Source organism: Amblyomma americanum, chromosome 11 (assembly GCF_052857255.1).
Source record: "Amblyomma americanum isolate KBUSLIRL-KWMA chromosome 11, ASM5285725v1, whole genome shotgun sequence".
Taxonomy (NCBI): domain Eukaryota; kingdom Metazoa; phylum Arthropoda; class Arachnida; order Ixodida; family Ixodidae; genus Amblyomma; species Amblyomma americanum.
In genome coordinates, this window is record NC_135507.1 from 109,102,959 (window position 1) to 109,127,107 (window position 24,149).

Consider the following 24,149-nt stretch of genomic DNA (forward strand, 5'->3'; position numbering starts at 1 on the left):
TCGGCCGTCTTAACTTGCGGGTGGCGCACCGTCAAGCCGAGCTGGCTGCTACGCGAGACCCTACTTCGTCGAATGCACGTACGCGATTGCACTATCTTACAGCTAAGGCATGCAAATATGAACGCGACCTTTCTCAACAGCAGTGACATGCGTGGTGCGAACAACTTTCTGCAAAATCCTCGAATGCCTCTCTCTGGCGAGAGAGAGAGTAAACTTTATTGTTCCAATTGAGAGGTTTGGTTGCGTGCCCGGAGACTGCCGATGTCTTCCAGGCTGAGCGTGGTTGGCGCCCCTAGTCCAAGGCACCACTGTCCCTGGCCATCCGGTATGCGTGGCTCACTAGGTTCCTTTGGACCTTAAGCTGGCTGCTGGTTAGCCGGTCCTCCCACGGCTCCGCATTTGGGTCTGGCGAACATTCCGTACAATGGAACGCGATGGCCGTTCGACTGACGCAGCAGCAACCGCATGCTTCGCGGCTATCTTGTCGCCAGATGATGTCACCAAAGAAGCAGCGCGACAGTTTTTCCCAAAATACGATGCTGTTCCTTCTTCAGCCGCTAGTTTAAGTATGGCAGGCACCTCAGCGCATGTATATCAAATGCCTTCTGATGTCGACGCAGATGGAATTGCGCATCCGTTCTCTATTCCCGAGTTGCTGGCTGCAATAGATGATGTGAAACGGAAAACAGCGCCCGGCCCGGACAATATTCAGTACGTGGTGTACAAGGACCTGAGTGCCGCTGCACTCCCTCAACTACTAGACACTATATACAAAGTATGGCTGGTTGGCGTCGTTCCCGAGAGCTGGAAAGCCTCTGACGGACATTGCAAACTTACGACCTATCTCGTTAACTTTTAGCGGCGCTGGCATCGCCAGCGGCGGTGAAGATCTTCCTCGTGCATCAGAGAACGATTTCGGCAACCGGCTGGCCAGCAACGTCAACATCCCGCTCCGTCGGCTTACCTGCCGCGGCTGCCAGGACGTCAAATAAATGTGGTTAACCCTCCACATCTGGTTACCCGGACGACAGCCCCGACATACGCAACGCCGCTCCCACCGGCTCTGCGCTCCTGCCCGTCCTGTCCCTCCACTTGGCCTTGCCGCTGCAGGACCCCTGTTCGCACCCGGCTCCTTCAACCGTATCAACGCCCCTTCCTTCCTCAGCTGCCCGGCCTGCCCGCGTTTTATGCCAGGGACCCCGTTTTCTGGCTGGCGCTGCTGGACTCGCACTTTCATTTCCACAACGTGTCCAGCCAGCTGATGCGCTATCAGCACGCCAGCCGCGAACTCCCACCCGGTCTCCTAGCATAGCTGCGGTTGCCGCCTCCCGGCGCCGACATATACGCCGATTTCAAGAAGGGCCTGACTGCGTATTTTTGTTTGGAGCTCCCACCGACTCTCTACGCTCCTCTTCCCGACTCCACTGCGGCGCCACTGGACCCACCAGCCTTGCCGCATTCCCTACCCGAGCTGTTTCGGCTTTCCCCCCGACCGCTCCTCCGTCGGCGCCCCTCCAGACACCGGTCTCTCCACTGTCGCCGCCTCCGAATGAGCCCCCATCCACGTGCGCTGGTCCTTCGGACCCCATCCACGGTTCGGCAAGTGCGACGTGACCACGCGTTGGTCTCTTGCCCACCTTCACACCCAGCTGTCTCGTACTACACCCCCGTCTCTCCCAAGATTGCTCCAACGGCCCCTACGGACGGTCACCCACCTGCGAGCTCCCGTCCCACGGCGCCTCCTGCCCAGCCCTGTTTCCCAGCTGTGGCACCTGCCCTTGGACCATCAACGGCAGCACCCTCTCCCGACCCGGACCCGGAGGACTCACTTCTCGCCTGCAGTTCACCTGCTCCCTCAAGCCCAACCACAGTGAGCCCAACTGCCCTACCTGTCGCGAGGCACACATGCACGCCCCACCTGAGCCTTGTTGCGCCTACCGCGCCACCCGAAAAGCCTGCCACGCATCCCTGCCCCCCTGGCGCTTTCACCACTACATGTGCCTCCGCGGCGGCCGAGACAGCCTCAGCAGGTGGTGGCATGCTTTTGATGCATTGCAGCGTGCCCCATCCAACACCTTCTATGGACTCGACCCTTCCGTATCCTTCTCAGTCCGATAAGTACTCCCCGGACTTGCTTCTTGTGCCCCCAACAACCGGTGCCAACGCCACGGTGAGCTCATTTTTGCAGCCATCCGGTACACCCTGTCGCCCGTTTCGACTACTACCTAACAAGGCAGCACGTGCCTCACGCCGCAGACCTCACGCTCAGTGCCATCCGCCGTTGTTTCGCCATGGCCCGCGACCGAGGCATCGGCTCCACTTCTATGTCTTCCCCATGCCATATTTTCGTCCGCACCAACTGAGTCAGCGCAAAACTGCCCCCCAACCGCCGGCCCCACCCGTAGGCTGTCCGACTGAAGAACGCCTAGCTCGCCTCCCATTCCTCGATGACTTTTCCCGCCTTGTGCTTCCGTCATCCGTCATCCGCCCTTTGCGAGGCAGCCAGGCTCCACCGCCAGAGCTCTTTTCTTCCGCCCGATAGCCTTCCCCAGCTCTGACCCGGCCTTCACGAAGCTAACTGTGTCCTGGACTTGAGAACCTAAACAAACTTTTACATACTGTTTTTTCTCGTTTATCGCGCGTCGCGCTAGGGGGGGGGGGGGGGGGGGAGCATCTGTAGCACCGCTAGCATCGCGAGCGGCGCTGAAGAAGACCTTCGCCGCGCATTAGAGAACGATTTCGGCAACCGGCTGGCCTGCAACGTCAACAGCCCGCTCCGTCGGCTTACCTGCCGCGGCTACCGGGACGTCAAATAAATGTGGTTCACCCTCCACAAACTCCTACGCTGTGCAAGCTGGCGAAGAAAATGCTAGCCACACGATTGTCATTGTGGCTAGAGCAGCACGGTTTTTATCACCGCGCACAAATCGGCTTTCGTCCATATATTGGTACAGAGGACGGGTTGGCTGTGTTGGCATCTGCAGTTTTGTCATCTAGCCGCTGCCGCAATGTGCATACCGTTTTAGCAATGGACGTTGAAAAGGCATATGACAACATCAGCCATGCAGCCATTCTGAACTCCATTTGCATGCTTCATCTCCCTCTTAGAGTGCGTAGTTTTGTCTAATCATTTTTGGAAGGCAGAAAATTTGCAATGGGCCTCAGCGGCGAAGCGGTCGGATCATTTGTTACTCTCTGCGGTGTGCCCCAGGGATCAGTATTGTCGCCGACGTTATTTAATATTGCTGCCATCCCGCTGGCTTGGCGCTTACATGACATTCGTGACAAAGTTTCTTCAGTACGCTGATGACATCACGGTGTGTAGTACTCACCAAGATCTCCGTACTCAGGAAGCTGCCCTTCAATCTGCCTTGGATATTACCTTTAATTACGCATCATCCATTGGACTTCAGCTCTCCGTGCATAAAACAACACGTCGGTCGCCAACCATTGGGGACGCCGTAAACTTGCTGCAAGTCCAATCCGTCTTTGTCTACAGGAAAGTTCGAGTGTAAAAATCTTTGGCTTTATGATTCACCAACCAGGATCAGCGACTGCATGGCTTTCTCAGGCAAAAAGGCAAGCTATTCAGACTTTGGGTTTGATTAGAAGAATTGCTCTTAAAACGGGTGGCGCAGGCTCGTTCGTTCCACGGCAGTTGGTGAGGGCAGTTTTGCAGCCACGTATTGTTTATCAAGCCCAGTTTCAACATCTTACAAGAACCCAATGGGGTCGCCTTGAAGCCTTGAACCGAGAGGCTATGTGTACCATTACGTGCCTTCCACGCATCACACCAGTCATAGCTTTACAAGAGAATGGGCAGCTCAATACCATTGATGAGCTGGTGCACCAGCTCCGTGATGCGCGAAGCCTTAAGGCCAGTCTATCGCACTCCACGCATGCACTGATGACTTATGCAACGTCACACTCCATTCTTTTGCCGCCAACACCAGTTCTTCCCCCATGAAAGTTTGTACAGCTCAGCGACATCAAGCCAACAGATAATCGCTGACCAACATCTGTAATTCGGCATCGTTGCTTTGCCAGAAATTTGAGGAACAAGATGCTTGCCTGCCTGAAGGATCCATTGTTGTCGGCGTAGACGCAAGCATACAAGCATGCGAAGCAACAACAGCAATCTACTGCCCGTGCAGACCTGGCCTGAATCAAACCTCTAGGTTCCAGCTTACGGAACCCCCTTCGTCCTTTAGTGCTGAGCTCGTTGCAGTTCAAGAAGCACTCTGCTCCGTGGCCGCCATAACTATGCTCCCTGCGGCCCGCGTTGTCATCCGCACTGACGCCCTTCACGTTCTCCGGTTTCTACGACGGGTTAGCCGCTGTGCAACGATAGGTCAGGACATCCACCGCCTCGCGGCGCCCATCCCGCAGCCAGTACGTATTGAGTGGGTCCCACGGGATCTGCTGGCCTCTCAAAGCCAGGCAGATTTATCTACCCGCCTTACGAATCCAGACACATCACTGCCTCGGCTCCTTCATTTGGACAACTTTACCCTCCTTTCATCAAGAAAGGAACTCCTCCGGCGCCGCACACGTACTCTCATCCCTCCGTGTGCGGTAACCATCCCCCGTGGTCTTACCCGTGCAGAGGAGGTTGCACATAGGAGGATCCGGGTCGGGGCTGCCCTCACACCTGCCGTCACTCGAAAGTGGCATCAGTACCGAGATTTGTTTCCTCAGCCAGTGTGTCCGATATGTAAACACGAGGACATTGAAGCCGACATTCATCACATACTGTGGGACTGCCCAGCTCTCAAGCCTACAAGGATCCGGCACCTGAAGGTAGCGGGTCTTTCACCAAGCAACCCTGCTTCATACATTGCCTGGACGCAGGGACCGTACCGTCACTTTCTACTGGACATCAAATCCGCTAGCCTTTTTCCATTCATTTAATCACTATCACATCTTTCATCACTTCACCCATCATTGATACCCTCGGGCAATAAATTTCGCTAAAAAACAAAAACAAAACCCAATGGAAGGCGAGGAAGATTTCCTTCTGTCGCATCATGTCTTCATGGTTATTCAAGATACTCAATCTCTTTTCTTGTCAATGCCATCGACGGTGTGCTAATGCATGACGCGCCTTTCCTATCTATGATGAATGCTTCATACAGCTGGCGCTTGTGCTGGTGATTATACCGCCTAAAAATCTGGCTCCGTCCAAGGTTAAGTGTGCAATGACAGGCAGCGACGTGTTTTGCCAGCGTGCTGCCGTATCCCGTGCGGATGTTATTGGTGTGCTCTCGTAAACGGTTGTTTATGCAGCGTCCACTTTGACCCACACAAGATGCACCGCGTGACAGCGGGATCCCGTAGATTACCTCCGTGGCACAGGTGGGGAACATTTTTTCATGCTTCTTACTGCACCGCGCTGGTTTTGGGGCATCTTCGTCCACCATTCCGCAATCAAATTGAGCATTCTGGGTCCAGTTAGGATTAAATTCACTCCAGGACGCCCTTCTATCTTCTTCAACGAGTGGCTGATCCCGGCAGATACGGCATAACCGCGATCTTCTCTCTTTCTTTCCGTGGCTTCTTCGGGAGTCTAGATTGGCGGTGATCTTTCAGGAGCTTGAAGCCGATGATCCACGATCAGGTCGATGATCGCCTGGTGCTCATTAAGGAAATCGCTGCTGAGTATGACGTCGCGGGAACATTGCTGTAGTACTATGAAGCCCGCAGGATGGGTATGTCCCTTGACGATCACTGGAACTGTGCATCACCCCTATGGCGTAATCAGGTGCCTCTGGGGGTGCAGATTTATGGGCTGTCCCAGGCTGTCATTTGCACTGCGAATATTCCATTCATCACGGAATAATCGGCGCCTGTGTTGACTAGAGGAGTAACTTTCCAGCCATCGATAATCACTTCTAAGTCGATGTCCTGGCTCTCGCATTGCACCTCGTCCTCGGCTTCGGGTCACGGCTTCGTCGCGTATGTGAATCGTGGGTAGGGCGTGTTGTCGAAGGTTTTCTGGGTGGTGGCGTCGTTTTGAAGGTGGTTCGCGTCGTGGTTGAGGTTGTCATTGTGTGCAGCGTCTTCATGCGGCGTGGTCGGTGGAGGACCTTCGTCGTTTTTCTGGTGAGCAACATCACCTCTAAAGGTTGCTTCCATTAGTTTCCATTGCGGGGGCTCGGGGACCGTCCGCGAACAGGCGCTGCGTAGCTGCGTCCCGACGGCGTAAACCGGGTAGTGGACGGCGAAGGAAAACGGGACAGAGGGCTTGACGACACGCACTCCCCTCTGCGCAGGCAGTTGTCAATTTCCGGCAGTCGCTGGCTGGGGAGCAGTCGTGGTGCATCGATGGCGAAATTGCGCAGGCCGATGCGTCTGTATGGAAAGTGATGAAGTATGTGGCCAGCATAGCCGCAATGGAAGCACAGTTGGCGGTGGTCGGGAGTCCTCGATTCATCGCATTTCCTATAGCCGTTGCGTCGCTCGTAATGTGGGCGTGCGGGAGCTAGGGGGCGTCGTTCTTGTGCAGCTGGTTCCCGTCGAAGAGGGCTTCGGATGTCTCGCTTGGGCGCAGGATTACGTGGTGCGGCGGCGTATGCTGTGGCCTGGGGTTCTGTGGTCGTGGGAGTCGAGGTGCCCAGTGCGTGGTGCACTTCTTCGCATACCACGCACATGATAGTCGCTGTTTGCGGCTGTGAGAAGGATGGCGGCAGTCGCTGTAGCTCTGCGGACGACCTCACAGATGATATCCCGTAGGCTGCCGTTGCTGGTCGTTGAGGTCTCCGCATGGCCTATAGAGAAGGCTGGTGGTGTCCGGTCTCACTGCCGAGACCTGATGTCGAGGGTTTTCTCGATCGTAGAAGCGATCGTAGATGGTAGGTATTGGGCGGATTTCGAAGCATTCCGGCGAAAAATTCTTCTTTCACCCCGCATCAACAACAGCATTCGTGCCGCAGTTTCGTTGGAAGGATGCCCTTAATTTCTGTCTTCACTTCATTTACAGTGCGGTTATTCACTTTAGACCAAAAAGTAGGCTTGACGACATCGAAAGCACGCGTTAAACAAGCTTCTATCACAACAGCGTCGAAGCGAGAGCAAAACAAATGTATTTCGTGTGCAGGCGATGCAAAACACACTCAAATAACCAGGTTAGCAGCCGGCCCGCCCGATTAATTACATGAAGTAGCTCAGAGAGGGCGCTGTTCATTGGCGTCTGTTCATTGGCGTTCACAAGGCGTAGTCGGCCGGACGATGGGTCGGCAAGCTAGGAAAGTTAAGGAGGAGAAGGACGGGGAGTTAGTACAGTGCCAGGAGTGCGACCGTTGGTGTTACTTAGATGAGACAGGGTTCGGGAGCTTAGCCGAGGCGGATGAGGCTAGCTTTGTGTGTAAGATGTGCAAGCGGTGTGGGGACGCCGTTCATGCGTTAAAAGGGGAATGGGAAGCTGGGTTTAATGCACTTAATGCGGACCGGCAGGTCGAACGAGAGGCACGGATTAAGCTGGAAGCTCAGGTCGCCGATTTGATTAAAAAGGAGGAGAATAATGCCGCCCTGTTGAAGCGAATGGTGGGCGATATTAAAGAAGAGCGGGAAAAGCGGACCCAGCTAGAAAAACAGGTTGAAGCGCTCAGGTCGCGGCCGGCTGGGCACCCCAGTTCGGGGAAGGGTCAGGTGGGGGACGAGGCTCGTCGATCGTACAGTGCTTAGTGCAGCGAGCATTGAGTGATAAAAATGAGAACGAAATGAAAAAGGTTAAAGCGGGCATGGAAACTCGCGACAATAGCGTACAGCGGCAGGAGAGTCAGCTAGAGCGATCCGGAGGCCAACAGATGGAATTAGGAAGCGAACGTTTGGGGCGCAGGAGAGTTCTGGTGGTCGGGGACTCGAATGTAGCGAGGGTTGAGGGAGGCGTTCTGACGGCAGTGAAGGCAGACAGGCGGGTGCAGGTGGAGGCTCAGTCGGGAAAGTGCATGGTGGATGCAATGGCCAAAGCCCGGGAGGTGGTGGTGGGCAGCATGGATGGCGAACACCTTGTGGTCATCCATGCTGGTCTCAATGATGTACTGCAGGGGAGGAGCCAGAATCTTGAGACGCAGTTGGAGGTGGGGATGCGTAGGCTTAGAGAGGCCTCTGAGAGTGTGCATGTGACCATATGCACAATCCCAGAGGTACAGAGGCAGGCTGGCGAAACGGAAAGGAGGGTCGTGGAGACTAATCGGGTAATTAGGCTATTGAGTCGACGACTAAGATACGAGGTGATGGAGGTCAACAGGGAAGTGTACGAGGTTAGGCCCCACCCTTTTGCACAGGATGGCATCCACTACGGTGGTGCCACTGGCAAGAAGGTGGGTAGTAGGATAGGTCGCCAGGCAACAGCTTTTTTGGGGGGACCCAGAGCTCTGAAGGAACCAGTGTAGAGAAGGAAGAATTAAGATCAAACGGACAATGGAACCATAGGGGAAGAAAGAGACGCAAGCGCCAGGGCAAAGTTAATTCAGATATAGGTTTCATTAACATGCAAGGTGGCAGGAATAGACTGAAATGGGAGGAAATAGAAGAACAGTTAAGACAGGAGGAATTAATGGTATATGGTTTAGCGGAAACACATCTTAGAGACATGGAGCAACCACCCTGTAACAGAGACTACGCATGGGAATATTGCAATAGAACAGAGGGCAGCAGAAAGGGAGGTGGAATTGGGGCATTCATTCATAAAAGTATGAATTTTCAAAGGGTTAGACTGGGATGCAGGGAACATTTATGGCTAAAAGGAACAGTGGCAGGCAAGCAAACACTCCTTGGCTTTGTATACCTGGGGACAGGGGTTAATGCCAAAGAGGAAAACAGGAAAATGTTAGAATGTATTGCAAGCGACATTGATGAGCTAGGAGGACAGGGCGAAATAATTATATTAGGCGACATGAATGCACACATAGAAGACCTGGATGGGTACACGGATTCGACAGGAAGCATGCTGCAGGACATGTGTGACAGGCATGATTTAGTTGTATGCAACAGCACCGAGAAGTGCGAAGGGCTCATAACATGGGAGGCGGGGAGTCTGCACTCGACGATAGATTATGCACTAATGTCACAGAGGATGTATAACAGATTAGGGGTAATGAGCATAGATGAAGATGGTTCCAAAAGTCTAGGTAGTGACCACAAGCGTATCAAGTTGAGCTTCAGAAGAAAAAGCAATGTAGGACTGAATCAAGTTAAACAATCTGGGGGAAATTTTTACTCAGAAAAGCAATTGGAAGTAGCAGCCAAACAAATCGAGAAAGTAATTTTTGAGGATAGTGAAACAGAATGGACTTATACCAAATTAACTCGATTACTGGAGCTAGAGCTAGCTAAGGTGCGAGTAAAGCTAAAAAGGAAAAGATGCAAACCCAAGAGTTGGTGGGATGAGGAGGTCAAGAGGGCAATAGAAAAGCGCAAGGAAGCATCCAGGGAACACAGATATTCCAAAAAGAGGGGGGAACCAAAACCCGAAGTAGACAGAAAATGGGATACCTTCATAAAGTGTAGAAGGAACGCATCCTATTTGATTAATGAGAAAATTAGAAGAAAGGGTGCCCAATGGATGTCAAAAGTAAATAAAAAGGATAGAAAAGCAGCCCAAAAATTCTGGAAACATCTAAATGCAATGAGTAATAAAACTAGGCTAGAACAAAGGTTTATTGTTACAGATGAGGGTATTCGACTAGAAGGGGATGAAGCAATAAAACACATAGGAACAGGGATGACGGAAAAATTTTCAACAAAGCACGTGGTACATAATTTATCGATGGAGGATAGACCGGTTACAGCAATAGCTTCACTTGAGCAAGGAGAGTGGGATAGGGCAGAGAAGAAGGTTCCTAGTGGCACATCAACAGGACCAGATGGTATCCCGATTATGTTGATAAAGAAGTTAGGACCAAAATCCAAGCAAACATTAATACAGGTAGTGAATAAAATGATAGTGGATGAGAAAGTTCCCGATGAATGGCGATTAAGTAGAATGAACATGATATATAAGGGAAAGGGGGACAAAGCAGACGTAAGTAACTATCGCCCCATAACAGTGACATCTGTGGTTTACAGGGTGGTGATGCAAATTATAAAGGATAGACTGCAGGCTTGGGTGGAGAACGAGGGGGTGTTAGGGGAACTACAGAATGGGTTCCGGAAACAAAGGAGGTTGGAGGACAATCCATTTTCATTGACACAGTGTATAGAAATTGCGGAAAAGGAACATAGGCCCTTATTGCTAGCATTTCTGGATATTAGGGGAGCCTATGACAACGTTACTCAGGAGCATTTGTGGGACATATTGGGCACATTGGATGTGGAAAATGGAGTAATTAATCTTTTAAAAGATATATATAGAGGTAACAGAGTGCTCATAAAATGGTAAAAAAATGTATCATGGCCTGTAGAGATACAGCGGGGGCTTAGACAAGGATGTCCTCTGTCCCCTTTGTTGTTCATGTTGTACCTGCAAGGTTTGGAGGCCAAGCTAGAGGGGAGCGGACTAGGTTTCAACCTATCTTTTTTCAAGCAAGGGGAATTGATTAAACAGACATTACCGGGACTAATATATGCGGACGATATAGTGATAATGGCTGACAACAAGGAAGACCTGCAAAAGTTGTTAGACATATGCAGTACAGAGGGAGATAGATTAGGCTTCAAGTATAGTAAGGAAAAATCTGCAGTCATGACATTTAATGAAGAGGGCGGCGAGCATAGAATACAGGAGTTAGTGCTAAAAGTAGTGAATGAGTACAAGTACCTTGGGGTGTGGATAAATAACAGTGTTGAGTATCTGACAGAGCATGAAAAATACGTAATGAATAAAGCTAGTAGGAATGCAGCTGTCATGAAAAATAGGGCACTGTGGAATTACAATAGGTATGAGGTGGTAAGAGGAATCTGGAAAGGGGTGATGGTCCCTAGCCTGACCTTCGGGAATGCGGTCCTGTGTATGAGGCCAGATGTTCAAGCAAGGCTGGAAATTAGGCAACGGGGAGTAGGGAGGTTAGCTTTGGGAGCACATGGCAATACACCAAATCAGGGGGTACAGGGTGATATGGGATGGGCGTCTTTCGAGAGCAGAGAGGCTAGCAGTAAGATAGCATTTGAGGAACGATTGAGAAGGATGGAGGAAAAGCGGTGGGCTAGGAAAGTTTTCAGATACCTGTATATAAAGAATGTTGACACGAAATGGAGAAAGCGAACTAGAAAATTGACAAGCAAATATCTGGACAGCAGTAAGGGGGCAAATCAGCAATTATCGGTTAAGAAAAAGGTTAAAGGAACAGAGAGAGCTTTGTGGAAAACAGGGATGCTGACGAAATCGGCACTAGAAACATACCGGACCTTTAAACAGGAAATTGTCAAAGAAAATATCTAAGATAATTGTAGGGGAAGTTCTTTGTTGTTTGAGGCCAGGACTGGAGTTTTGCGGACTAAGACGTATAGAGTCAGGTACCAGGAGATAGACACTTTGTGCATTGCGTGCGGAGAGGAGGAGGAAACGGCTGAACACTTGATACTTTTCTGTAAAGGGCTTCACCCTACAGTGGAAGCCAGCGGGGCTGACTTACCCAAGGCATTGGGGTTTAGGGATAGTGAAGGGAAAGTGGATTTTAAGAGGTTAGAAGTAACCAAGCGAAGGTTATCTGATTGGTGGCTAAAAGCAAGACAGGAGTAAAATTTCACAAGACATGGCTAGGTGGCTTGAGCCACCGCCCGATGTAAAGGGTTCAGCCGTATCCATCCATCCATCCATGCTAGTGTTCCTGTATATGCTCCCGCAGGGAGCAGAGTTGCGCGAAGGTCCGCCATTTTGTTCCAAGCTGTGCGGGAAAGCAGCTCCTCGAGCGCACAGGCGCTGGGATTATGACGGGACTGGCGTTGAGCAGTTCGCTTTTATTTTGTTTTTGAAAAGCTTACAAACGGCGCTCGATTGCGGGCATCCTTTTTCCTTTTACTGTCTCAGTGCTCAGGGATCGATGCTAAGCCCATCATACTTCGTTGAAAAAAACGTCGAAAAATAATCTGATTTGCCGAAAATATCATACAGCATGACAGAAAGATCGCGGAATGACAGCGATAGCTCGCAGTACGGACAATAATGCCGCAGAAATGCTTGGAAATGAAAAACCTGCGTGAGTTGTGCGATGGAGAGAAGTGCGGTAATGCATCTCCCTGCAGAATCACATTGAAATACATTATTCTATAGGGTTGCGACCGCCGATGTGGTACGAAGCTTGTGAAACCACGTTGCATACGATGTGAATGCGGGCAGTCTAAAGTTATGCATTTTGCACGCAAGTAAATCTGACCAACCAAAGGCACAGATATCGCAAACTCGCGCGTTTATCTTTCACAAAGTATATGTATCATTTGTCGCTCTGACTTCGAGCCCTCCATTGCATTTTTCCTATGCCATGGTCATCTTTTCAAGCCAAACACATCACGTGCCGTACTTTAATATCCAAAAGTTAGAGAAGCCTTCCTTAAGTCACTGCAGCTGAATTGTGGTATACGAGTTTCCAAGGATCTCAAAAAGTGATATCTCTTTCTGGTGCTGTTATTTAATTGCTTGTTTTTCCCTAAGCACTATTGCGTTTTCTCTTGACATACTTGAATTATATGTACCTTCACTGCATTCTGAAATATGTTTGGTTTGGACTGCTCTATGCTTTTACTCAAGAAAAAATAATTATCTGAATATCCAGTTTTGCTTTTTCAAGTATTTCATGCTATTTTTGTTCCCCTCTCCTCAAGTGTTAAAATCTTTGTCAGTGGAACCTTAGGGGTATTCTTAACAAATAAAATAGTTAAAGAGCCTAGGCAAAGCTTGTTCTCAAGCTGAGAGACTGGCCTCCCACTTCTGTGTAGTAAACTGGGTCTAGAACAAAATTTCACACACAGTTTGCTTGTCCAACATTCTTTATTTCACAAAACAAACCATTTCTGCAAAATGTTGGAGGTGGCAGCAGAATAAGCGGCTGCACATGAGAAATTCTCTGTCACGTGCAGCCAGGTTAGGAACAGAACCTATGTTCACATTTTCATTTGGAACTTGTAGCGTTGCAGGAAAAATGAAGATAATTTGTTGATGGCAAACATGAGTCGCCGCATAACGTTTGAGCGTTCCTGCTAAACAATTTAAAATTTATATTGAACTGTAATTTTTATCAGACTAGGCACATAGCCGAATGATGGTTGCAACGCCGGAGGGAGGTATGAGACAATGGAGGTTATGTGGCTAATTGAGTCATGCAAATACGGTAAAGTTGTGCTGTTTATTCTCTTACCTCGCATATTCGAGTTCCTTTCGGAGCTGCTTTCACGCGTCCCATACGCAAAAGCCAGCGCAGTCGCTGACGTACGACTGACCGTCCGGACGGCACTGCGTAAAAAGCTTTGCCGCTTTCGGTACGGTTATTTCAGTTTTCCGCACTGCACCCCGTCATAGTTTGAGGCTGCCGTCACTGCACACCACCTAAATATATACAACTGGAGCGCACGGAAAAGGCGGGAACACACCGCACCGGACGCGTCCGATCACGATGGCAGCCGAGAGGGTACTGGGGCTGGCGAGGAACCGGCGTTGCGCCTGGAAAGTCGGCTCTTCCACTTCAAAATGGAACAAACGTCGTCTGCGGAATCACGTGACGGCCGCTTGGCGAATGGCGTCAAGAGCGGCGCGAGGAAAACAGTCGCGCAACTCTGCTCCCTGCGGGAGCATATACAGGAACACTAGCGTCTGCAGCACCCTCTGCCCCAGATTGTATCCTCTCTTTGTCGGTACGGACAGTCAGGCATTTTGTCTTGGCTCTTTCCGCCGACCGTTGGCCATCGTCCGCGTCCACGCACTGTGCCAAGGCAGAAACGCTTTGCTCGTCTGCCGGCCGACATCGGCCATGCAAGCCGCTTGATTTGTCGCCGCCGTACATCGCCGTACCGGCGAAACCTGTCGGCCTTTTAAACGGCGCTGTTACCTGTGCGTACGAAGCAAGCGACACAGCAGCCACACAACGCGACAACGACAGGGAGCGCTTCTTTGGTCGTTGTCGCGCTTTGTGTACGTAAGCATGAAGCCCAGCGCTTATCGCACCTTCATTAGGCTGGGTTGTTGCTCTTCCACGCATTATATGTCATGACACAGCTAGCCCAGGAAACAAAACGCTAAATACACGTAATGCAATAATAAATTATTCCAGAGGGTAGATACTTGGGCTTGTTTGCGCATCATATGAAGAAGTACGAAGACAGACGCGGACAATAAGCAATTAATCTGCCACATATGAATCCTGGCGCGTGTATCGCGCTTACTGAGCTAGCAGGCAACGTTTAAAAAAATAGCACCTTAACCGAAACCAAAAATGTCGGCTATCCACCTTTTCAAGCGTACAAGGCATAAGAGGCAATGACAACGAGCAAGTAAACACGCGCTGAACACCAGGAACAAACAAGACAGGACTGTGCTACACTCCTGATTTTATTTGAGAAAACTCCAAGTTTAAATACAATCAGTATAGTGAGGTAAAAATTAATCACATTCCTCTTGCAAGTCGAGCGGCTACGCTTGCCTGGTTTCCCTGATGATTGTATTTCGGCTGTTTGTGAGAGCCTAATGCAGAAAAGAAAGAGAAGTAAAAAAGCGGAGGATAAAGAAGACACAGAAAAGCACACAGATAATTCCTCAACTACATAATATATCCCACAACCTGAAGAAAATTGCCGGCCGATACAATTTAACGCTGTTTATCTCCCCCATGCTAGTAAAAAAAAATTGCCCAATGATAACGCGAAATAAAAGGCGCCTTTTAATATTAAGCGCGTTAGATATCTCACAAATTGTGCAACAAAGGACATTTATAGCATTCCTCTTGCGTGATAAAATATATATATATTGGCCAAACAGGGCGTTGTTTTAGCAAAAAAGCGCTAGAAAACTTTAATCTTGTAAAGGGTGGTATCAGCGGCCATCTTGTTCTACATTGCCAGGCTTGCAAATGTAAACCATTGTTCAACAAGGGGCGGTTTTTGGGTGACGCTAAGGAAAACCTCCCGCGTGAAATCATCGAAGCTTTCTTTATTACGAAAGCACGCCTTCACTGTCATTGCTTAAGAATGAAATGGCTTTTTGGATTATTGTGATTGGGTTTTACCTCACGGTACCTGAATGTATTTAAACGTCGAGTTTTTTCAGAGAAAATAAGTTGGAAGTGCAGCACAGTCCTGTCTTGTTCGTTCCTGGTCTTCTGTGTGCGTTATATTTGTGCTGCTAATCTTGTCTCCATTATGGAGAGCAACCAACTGACCGAAACCACCGTGCTACTAGAAAAGAAGCAAACTACATGTCAGAAGGGCTTACCTTACGCACTGCACCCGTATCGGCAGAATTCTTTCTTCCTACGTATCCCCAACAGTATCATCATCGTTAGCCTGACTTCGATCACTCAGGGCAAAGGCCATGTCTCCATCTGTCCTGTGCCATCTGCCGCCACAGTATCCGCACGAACTTCCTAATCTCATACGCCCACCTAACCTTCTGCCGCACCCTGCTACGCTTGCCTTCTCTTGGAATCCACTCCGTTACCCTTAAGCTAGGACCAGCGGTTATCTTGCGTTCGCAGTACATGCCCTGCCCAAGCCCATTTCTTCCTCTTGATTTCGACTAGGATGTCATTAGCACGCGTTTGTTCCCTCACCCACTCTGCCAGCTTCCGGTCTCTTAACGTTACGCCTACCATTTTTTTCCTTAGCTCTCTGTGTTGTCTTTAACCCTTTTCATCAGCCAGCACATTTCTGCCCCCCAGATGAGTATATACCGATAGGATACAGCTTAGTACTGCCACAGCGCGACGGGAGTAGGGCAAAGGAGGAGAAGGGGCGAAACAGCGCTACTAATCACGCGTGACCAACGTGCCCACCAGTTAATGTTGTAGAGGATACAGGCGTTGTACACTTTTCTCTTGCGGTGTATTGGTAAACTGCCATTCATAATACAAGAATTCGTCGCAGCGCCAACAAAACGGGGACAACGAGAGAGAACGATGACGACGGGACGAGCAGCTTTCGTCCCGTCTTGTTCGCGCTGCGACAAATCCTTCAAATCAAATGAAATCATTACTTCCGCAACGCAAAATGCTGAGGGCCGTGGACAAGAAGCCTCTGCATGGGCTTGATTAGGCCCACAGCCCCTTCAATACATGGCAGCAGGACATACAGCAAGATTTAACAAATATTTTTTTATTAGTTGTAACAGAACTGTAAACGAAAAATATATATAGAAGTGAATGTTCACAAAATCAGTGGAAATACATCAATATGATGTACTACACGCCTATATACAAAAGGCTTTTGAAAAGACCTAAACAACCTATATTTGTTTAAGTATCCGGGCAGGAGATGAAGCAGCATTTGAAGTCCATAATTTCTTCGTGTTTGTGGAATTTCTCAGGTTTCGGCATGCCGGGTAGTAAGGGCATTTGTTCCAAGCTAATAAAGGCCGCGTTTGGGCGAGCTGGTTTTCCATGCTGAACGTAAAAGTGCAAGAAACAAGGACGTAGAATAAGACAGACAACACGAGCGCTCACTTCCAACTGATTTCATTACATGTAAGAAACAGAATTTTATACTCTCGATAATGCCTACAAGGCATTACCACAGAGTGGTGAAAGATAGATGACAGTCATCGAGCGTCACACTTGAACGACAAAAGATAGAACATCTCTTTTTGTGAGAGCAGAATTGACGGAGCACTTACGCCGTCATCCCCAGCTCGCGCTATCTTTAACGCCTCAACAATTTCGCGCGTAATTTTACATATCATTCTGTCCAACTGATATGATACTCCAAACAATAACAAGCAAAACTTAGTACCAAAAAAACTGAAGATTCATGAGGTGAACAATGAAAGCAGGGATATGACATATCTTAGCAAAGCAGCGTCAAAAAAATGTCATAACAAAAGCAGAGTCAAACATGATAGTGATACCTGTCAACGGGTAAACTATCCTCGTTGCAAAAGCAGTCTCAATAAAGCGAGTTTGAAACGCTAAAAACACTAAGCCACAAAAATAGCAGCACCGAGTTTTACCGACGTAAAGCAACCTAGAGGACAACGAGTTTACACATGTCCATCTAAGAATGCTATCTTTTTGTTGATCAGAACACCCGAAGCAGTACTAACGCATTCGTCACCGGTGTTAGCAATATGATAAGCCTCAATTATTTCTCTCCGAAGTTTAGTCTTAGCATATGCCAGAATCGTGGTATTGGTAAATATGGGCTTGCAACCATGATCCACAGTATGCTCTGGTAGGCGGCGTCTTTCATTGTTTTTTATTGTCCTCTCGGGCTCCCGCAGTCTCTCGTTGACGCACTTTCCCGTTTGTCCGATAGCTACGCAACCACAGGTTAACAGAATTCGATACACGACGTTGGTGGCGCAGTGGACGTAATGATTATAGTGCTTCTGTTCACATTACTCTCGCTTCTTGGACAGGACAGTACAAATACTCGAAAGCTTACAGGGGGCTGAAAAAAGAACCTTTGCGTCATCATCTATGGCCTATGTTCTTCAAGTTGGGGGAAATTCTATGGATATATGGTATGACCTTCATGCTTTGTCTTGGGGTTGGGGTCTCGAATTCTTCTTGTTGCCTTCTTTTACCTTCTGTAGAAGACTGTGACACTGCTGACAACGTCAGTGGGGTATCCTGCTTTCTCGCGACGGGCAATTTGGTTCGCAAAACTGTCTTCCATGAAGTGCGGGCAGCTTTTGGTGAGCGCTGTTTGAAGAAGTGTTCCTACAATCCCATGTTTTATCAATTTAGAATGGGCGCTTTCATAAGGAAGCAGACTTTTTCTCGAACGTGGGTTGTACTTGTAACACAGATTGCATTCAGGTTGACCAAAGTTGATCGGCAGATCTAAAAACTGGAAACAGGTGTCTTGAGGGAATTCCCAGGTGAACTTCAAGCCTTTATAGACTCAGTGGTGAACAGCTTAACAATCTCTGACACCAAACCGTTAATGCTGCCTTCTGACGTATCGTTCAGCATGACCAGGTAATCGTCCACATACCTCATAATTTTGAGTACGGCCGTCCCTGTAAGGTTTTTCTTGATACGGTTGTTCACGGCAGATAGGTATATGTCACAGAGTACCGGTGCGACAGCAGAGCCTATGCAAATGTTATCTTTCTGCACATAATATTTATCTTCGAAGGATATGACTGTCGATTGCAGGTAGAACTCCAGCAAGGTGATGAAGTTGTCCGTACTGATTGCAGTGGAATTTTGAAAACTTGTCTCATATGTCCTGGAAATCTGCTCCCGAATCGTTTCTAGAAGGTTTCCATGTAAAACGGAGTAATATAGATCCTCGACGTCTATGGAAAACGCTGAGGTGGCAGAGTGAAGGTCTTGAAAATCAGTAATGGCCTCTGTGGAACTTTTTACTAGAAAAGTATCCTCGAGGGTCAGGCACTTGAGTTGCTGCTGTAGATACTTGCTGACTGTAGCCTGCAGGTCCCTCTTTCAGAAACAATGGTCCTTAGGGGGCAATCAGGTTTATCGGTGTTACCAGAAAAGAATACTTCCAGGAAGTTTTTCTTTGAGTTTCCTATTTCTCTTTTCATCCTGTCGAGGGAGAGTGCCTGTAGCATCTGCACAGCAGTGGATTTCTGTTTCTTCGGTTTAAACTTTAATTGCTTAAAATGCTTACTTAATGCTTCTAGCGCTTTGTCTTTGAAAAGCGAATCAGGCATCACGACAAATCCCCCTTCCTTGTCAGCCTGGAGTACGGTGGCTCCACTACGCTGAATCACCTTTGCCATCTTCAAAATGGGAAGCCATCTTCTTGGACCGGCATCAGCATTCCGCACGAGGCAGTCGACGCCATCACCAATCACTCTCCCTTTGTTCGTTATGGACCTCCTTCACCCCGCGACGTCACGAAGATGCGGTGGCGCTGATGTTAGCAGCGACTTTGGCATGGTAGGCAAAACAGGTTCCGCTTGCCTGTGCCTACCGCAGCTGCCGCAGGTACCGGCGGCTGCTTCAAGCCTGTGCACTGCAGAAGGAGCATGTATTGACCAGTTGCGTCACTGCTGGATCCGCGTAGTAGCATAAAAAAATATTAACTTAGCCTCAATAGGTTTCTCGCACATAAACGCCGCATTCGGAAACTGGCTAACAGGCATTGGGCCACGGTAGTAAAGCGCGAAGTCTGGGAGTCGATAGGCACTGCCACTCAATGTACTTAATAGCATGCAAGTTACTGCGTTCATTCACCTGAACTTCAGGATAGTAGGCTGATAATTGCTCAAGGAAAAAAAAAAGACATGCAGCTGCACACGTACTTATCACCTTGAGCCGGAGTGCACGGGGCGCCGACAGGTTCACTCGCCCCCAAGGAATGCGTTTTTTTGTTAATAGCACACCATGTTTTAATGGCGCGTTTTATTACGTTTAATATTTACTGGAAACTGTTTCTTGATATGACGACGTAATTATTTCATTCGTGTAGAAAGAAGTCTGGTAAGTTGTGTCAATCTTGCGCGGTCGCGTTGGTGTGCTTAGAATAGCGTACCTTAAGTGTGCTAAACGCCATATGCTTTTTCATTGCATCATGCATGTGTCATGTTTCATGAGGTAGTACATGATCGCGAAGCTTGTTTGAAAAGAAGCAGCCGCAGGCGTGCTACCAACAGACACGTGGCGAGATTGAAAGGGGACGCGGCAATGAAAAGTGTTTTCGTTATTCATGCTTGCGATATGTAACTAAACTTGGTGCAAATATGAAATTCCTACGCTAGTTTCAGTAATTCCTTTTATTTATAGCTATACCTGGTGCAGTTCTGGGTAATTATAATTAACACCGTCGTCAAGTCCCCCAAGTTCTCAAATAATTGAGTAGATAGTGCGCAGTTTTTTTATGCCAGCATGTACATAAAGCCCTGTTCTGTACGATGACGCGATTAGTTTTTTCTATATGATCAGTACTTATGCATGCATAGTTACATGAAAACGTTTCTTACAAGAAATAACTAACACAGTACTGCACGTGTAGGGAGAAAAATTGAGAGATTTATTAAGCTCCTCAACGTCTCAGGAATAGTTTGCGACAAATGGAATCATTTGATTTTCATGCGAATTACGAAGTTGAGTGATCCAGTCGCAGAAAATGTGAGAGGTCACAAAACGAACCTTAAAGTTTATTCCCTCGTTTATGGCATCTTCGCTTTCGCTTTGGTCAAAGAAGTGCGGCACTGAAATAAAAAAAATTACCTCACAATTTTTGACGACCACACTTCTAAAAAGCGTAATTTATAAATTTGTACTCAATATTTTGCTATAATTTTTCGTCACGAAACTAGACTTCAGGGCTAGGAAAGAAAATAATTCTAGAAATCAAAAACTTTCACCAAATCGACCAGCTTAACAAGAGGACAAGTCGGCCTGGCTGGTGCGTGGTCATGCGGCTAAAAACAGCGCTAAGCGAGACAGGAGATCAGGGACACGACGCTGTCCCCACAGCGCGACACGTACGTATGTCAGCAGACGATGAGCGCATGTCTGCTCCGACGAAACAAGGCCAGCACTTCCCCTCACTATTGTCCCGAAGTAAAATCATTCCGTCTAGTACAGAGTGTCAAAACTTATTTTATTCAATGCCTAGCACATAAATAAACGGCAGGAACGCTTTCTACATGTTTACTACTAACCATATATACAATACAGTGGCAAACTATATCTCTTTATAGGCCGCACGTGGCCAACGCGAGCTCGTGTACTTCAACAAATTACTAAGTTGGAAGCATCGACCATTGCTATGATTCGCAGAAACTGGAAACGCGCCTACAAGCCTTGAAAACCCGCGCTCAACACCTATCCGCGACGCCACTCCCCGACCTTTTGCCTACCACGAGCTCGCTAGCGACTGCAGCGCCACCTCGTTTGTTTACAAACATGCAGGAGGTCTATAGATGCCCCGGTGGCTACGTTCCTCACAAGTTCTAGAAGTTGTGGTCGGTTTGTATGCGGTTCATAGCTGAATTTTGGGCCTTTCTTGCAGAGTTCTTCTGACGCTGTCGGGTAGTGGCACGTCCCCAAGTACGGTGACTGTGCCTGCCGCTTCTTGCTGACTTTTTTTCCCTACGAGGCAGGTTGGAGACTGCAGTACTAGGCGAGGCGACGAGCTTGCCCTGATGGTTCAGTGCTCTCCTTCACAAGTACCTTGAGACAATCTAGCAACATAGCCTGATTCCAGTATTCCGATTTCATAATTTTGCAGATGCGTCTCACATGACCCCATGACGGCTCCGTTAATCCAAATACGCGTCGCACCTCCGGGGGCGCCTGCTTCTTTTGGATGCAAAAGGGTAGATACCTTGCTTGGCAGACGGTGCTGGCGATTAAGCGGGCGCACGTGATTGCTGGGTCAAGAATCTTCGGAGCAGACAGAAAAGAGCCCAATGTAGGAGAAATATGTTGAATTAGCACTTTTGTCTGGGCGAGTTGGTTCATTTCTAACAAAGAATATACTTGCGCAAAGAACACAGGACAGAACGCAGTAACACATACGACAAGTACAGAGCGCAACTTCCAACTAGTTTATTAAGAGCAGGCAACTTGAATATATTCCAGTGTTGGCCAACAGAAAGATTACAAAACCAAAAGAAAGATATGCCACATGCGCAGTTCACACCAGCATACCGCCGCCAATGGTACAACCAGATATCATTCTGTCCAACTGATATTTTTATTTGAAATATATGATACTCCAAACATTATATGATACTCCAAACATAACAAGCAAAACACAATACCAAAAAATAAACTGAAGATTCTTGAGGTGAACAACGGAAGCGTGGGATATGACATATCTTATCAAATCAGTTTCAAAAATGCCATAACAAAAGCAGAGTCAAACATGATAGTGATACCTGTCAGCAGGTAAACTATCCTTGTTGCAGAAACAGTGTCAAGAAAGCGAGTGTGAAATGCTAGAAACACTAAGGCACAGAAATAACAGCACCGAGTTTTACCGACATAAAGCAACCCAGAGGACAACGAATTTACGCATGTACATCTAAGAATGTTATCTCTTTGTTGAACAGAACAACGGAAGGAGTACTAACGCATTCGTCACCGGTGTTAGCAATATGATAAGCCTCAATTATTTCTCTCCGAAGTTTAGTCTAAGCATGGGCCAGAATAGTGGTATTGGTAAAGATGCGCTTGCATCATTGATCCACAGTATGCTCGAGGATCTATATTACTCAGTTCCATATGAAAACCTTCTAGAAACGGTTCGGGAGAAGATTTCCAGCACAGATGAGATAAGTTTTCAAAATTCCACTTGAATCAGTACGGACAAATTCATCGCCTTGCTGGAGTTCTACCTGCAATCGACAGCCATATGCTTCGAAGATAAATATTATGTGCAGAAAGATGGCATTTGCATAGGCTCTGCTGTCGCACCGGTACTCTGTAATATATACCTATCTGCCGTGAACAACCGTATCAAGAAAAACATGACAGGGACGGCCGTACTCAAAATTATGAGGTATGTGGACGATTACCTGGTCATCCTGAACGCTACGTCAGAAGTCAGCATTGAAGCTTTGGTGTCAGAGATTGTTAAGCTGTTCACCACTGAGTCTAGAGGCTTGATGTTTACCTGGAAATTCCCTCAAGGCACCTGTTTCCAGTTTTTAGATCTGCAGATCAACTTTGGTTCACCTGATTGCAATCTGTGTTACACGTACGACTTACGTACGAGAAAAGGTCTGCTTCCTTATGAAATCGCCGATTCTAAATTGATAAAACGTGGGATTGTAGGAACACTTCTTCAAGCAGCGCTCAACAAAAGCTGCCCGCAGTTCATGGAAGACAGTTTTGGAAACCAAATCGCCCGTCTCGAGATAGCAGGATACTCCACTTACGTTGTCAGCAGTGTCACAGTCTTCGACAGAAGGTAAAAGAAGGCAAGAAGAAGACTTCGAGCCCACCAATCCCTAAACAGAGCATGAAGGTCATACCATATACCCATAGAATTTCCCACAACTTGAAGATGATAGGGCATAGATGGTGACGCAAAGGTTCTTTTTTCCGCCCCCAGTAAGCTTTCTAGTATTTGTACTGTCCTGTCCAGAAAGCGAGAGTCATGTGAACAGAAGCACGATAATCATTACGTCCACTGCGCCACCAACGTCGTGTATCGAATTTCGTTAACCTGTGGTTGCGCATATATCGGACAAACGGGAAAGTGCGCCAACGAGAGACTGCGGGAGCACGAGAGAACAATAAAAAACAATGAAAGACGCCGCCTACCAGAGCATACTGTGGATCATGGATGCAAGCCCATCTTTACCAATACCACGATTCTGGGCCATGCTAAGACTAAACTTCGGAGAGAAATGATTGAGGCCTATCATATTGCTAACACCGGTGACGAATGCGTTAGTACTGCTTCGGTTGTTCTGCTCAACAGAGAGATAACATTCTTAGATGGGCATGTGTAAAGTCATTATCCTCTGGGCTGCTTTACGTTGGTTTTAGAGCTTTTAGCGTTTCACACTCGCTTTATTGACACTGCTTTTTCAACGAGGATAGTTTACCCGTCGACAGGTATCACTATCATGTTTAACTCTGCTTTTGTTATGGCATTCTTGGACACTGCTTTGCTAAGATATGTCATATCCCCCGCTTTCATTGTTCCACCTCACGAATCTTAGGTTTCTTTTTTGGTATTATGTTTTGCTTGTTATGTTTGGAGTATCATATCAGTTGGGCAGAATGATTTATATTTGTACCCTTTGCGGCGGTTTGCTGGTGTGAACTGCGCACGTGGCATATCTTTCTTTTGGTTTTGTAATCTTTCTGTTGGACAACAATGGTATATATTCAAGTTGCCTGCTCTTAATAAACTAGTTGGAAGTTGCGCTCTGTACTTGTCGTATGTGTTACTTCGTTCTGTCCTGTGTTCTTTGCGCAAGTACATTCTTTGTTAGAAATGTACCATCTCGCCCAGACAAGAGTGTTAATTCGTTTTTTTGGAGCGGGAAGCGCTTCGGTTGTGGTTTCGCCTCCCCAAATGTGTGGCCAATAACGTGCTTTATCTTGAAGCCCGTATTCCTCCTTTATCATCTA

The 24,149-nt window shown here is 48.0% G+C and overlaps 1 long non-coding RNA gene and 1 pseudogene across 1 annotated transcript in view; one reads left to right on the forward strand and one right to left on the reverse strand.

The window, feature by feature from the left end:
* LOC144111130 (uncharacterized) overlaps positions 1-24,149 on the reverse strand; it is a 207,519-nt gene that overhangs the window by 21,970 nt on the left and 161,400 nt on the right. The gene's annotated exons all lie outside the window — the stretch shown is intronic.
* LOC144110846 (uncharacterized) overlaps positions 1,550-24,149 on the forward strand; it is a 41,971-nt pseudogene continuing 19,371 nt past the window's right edge.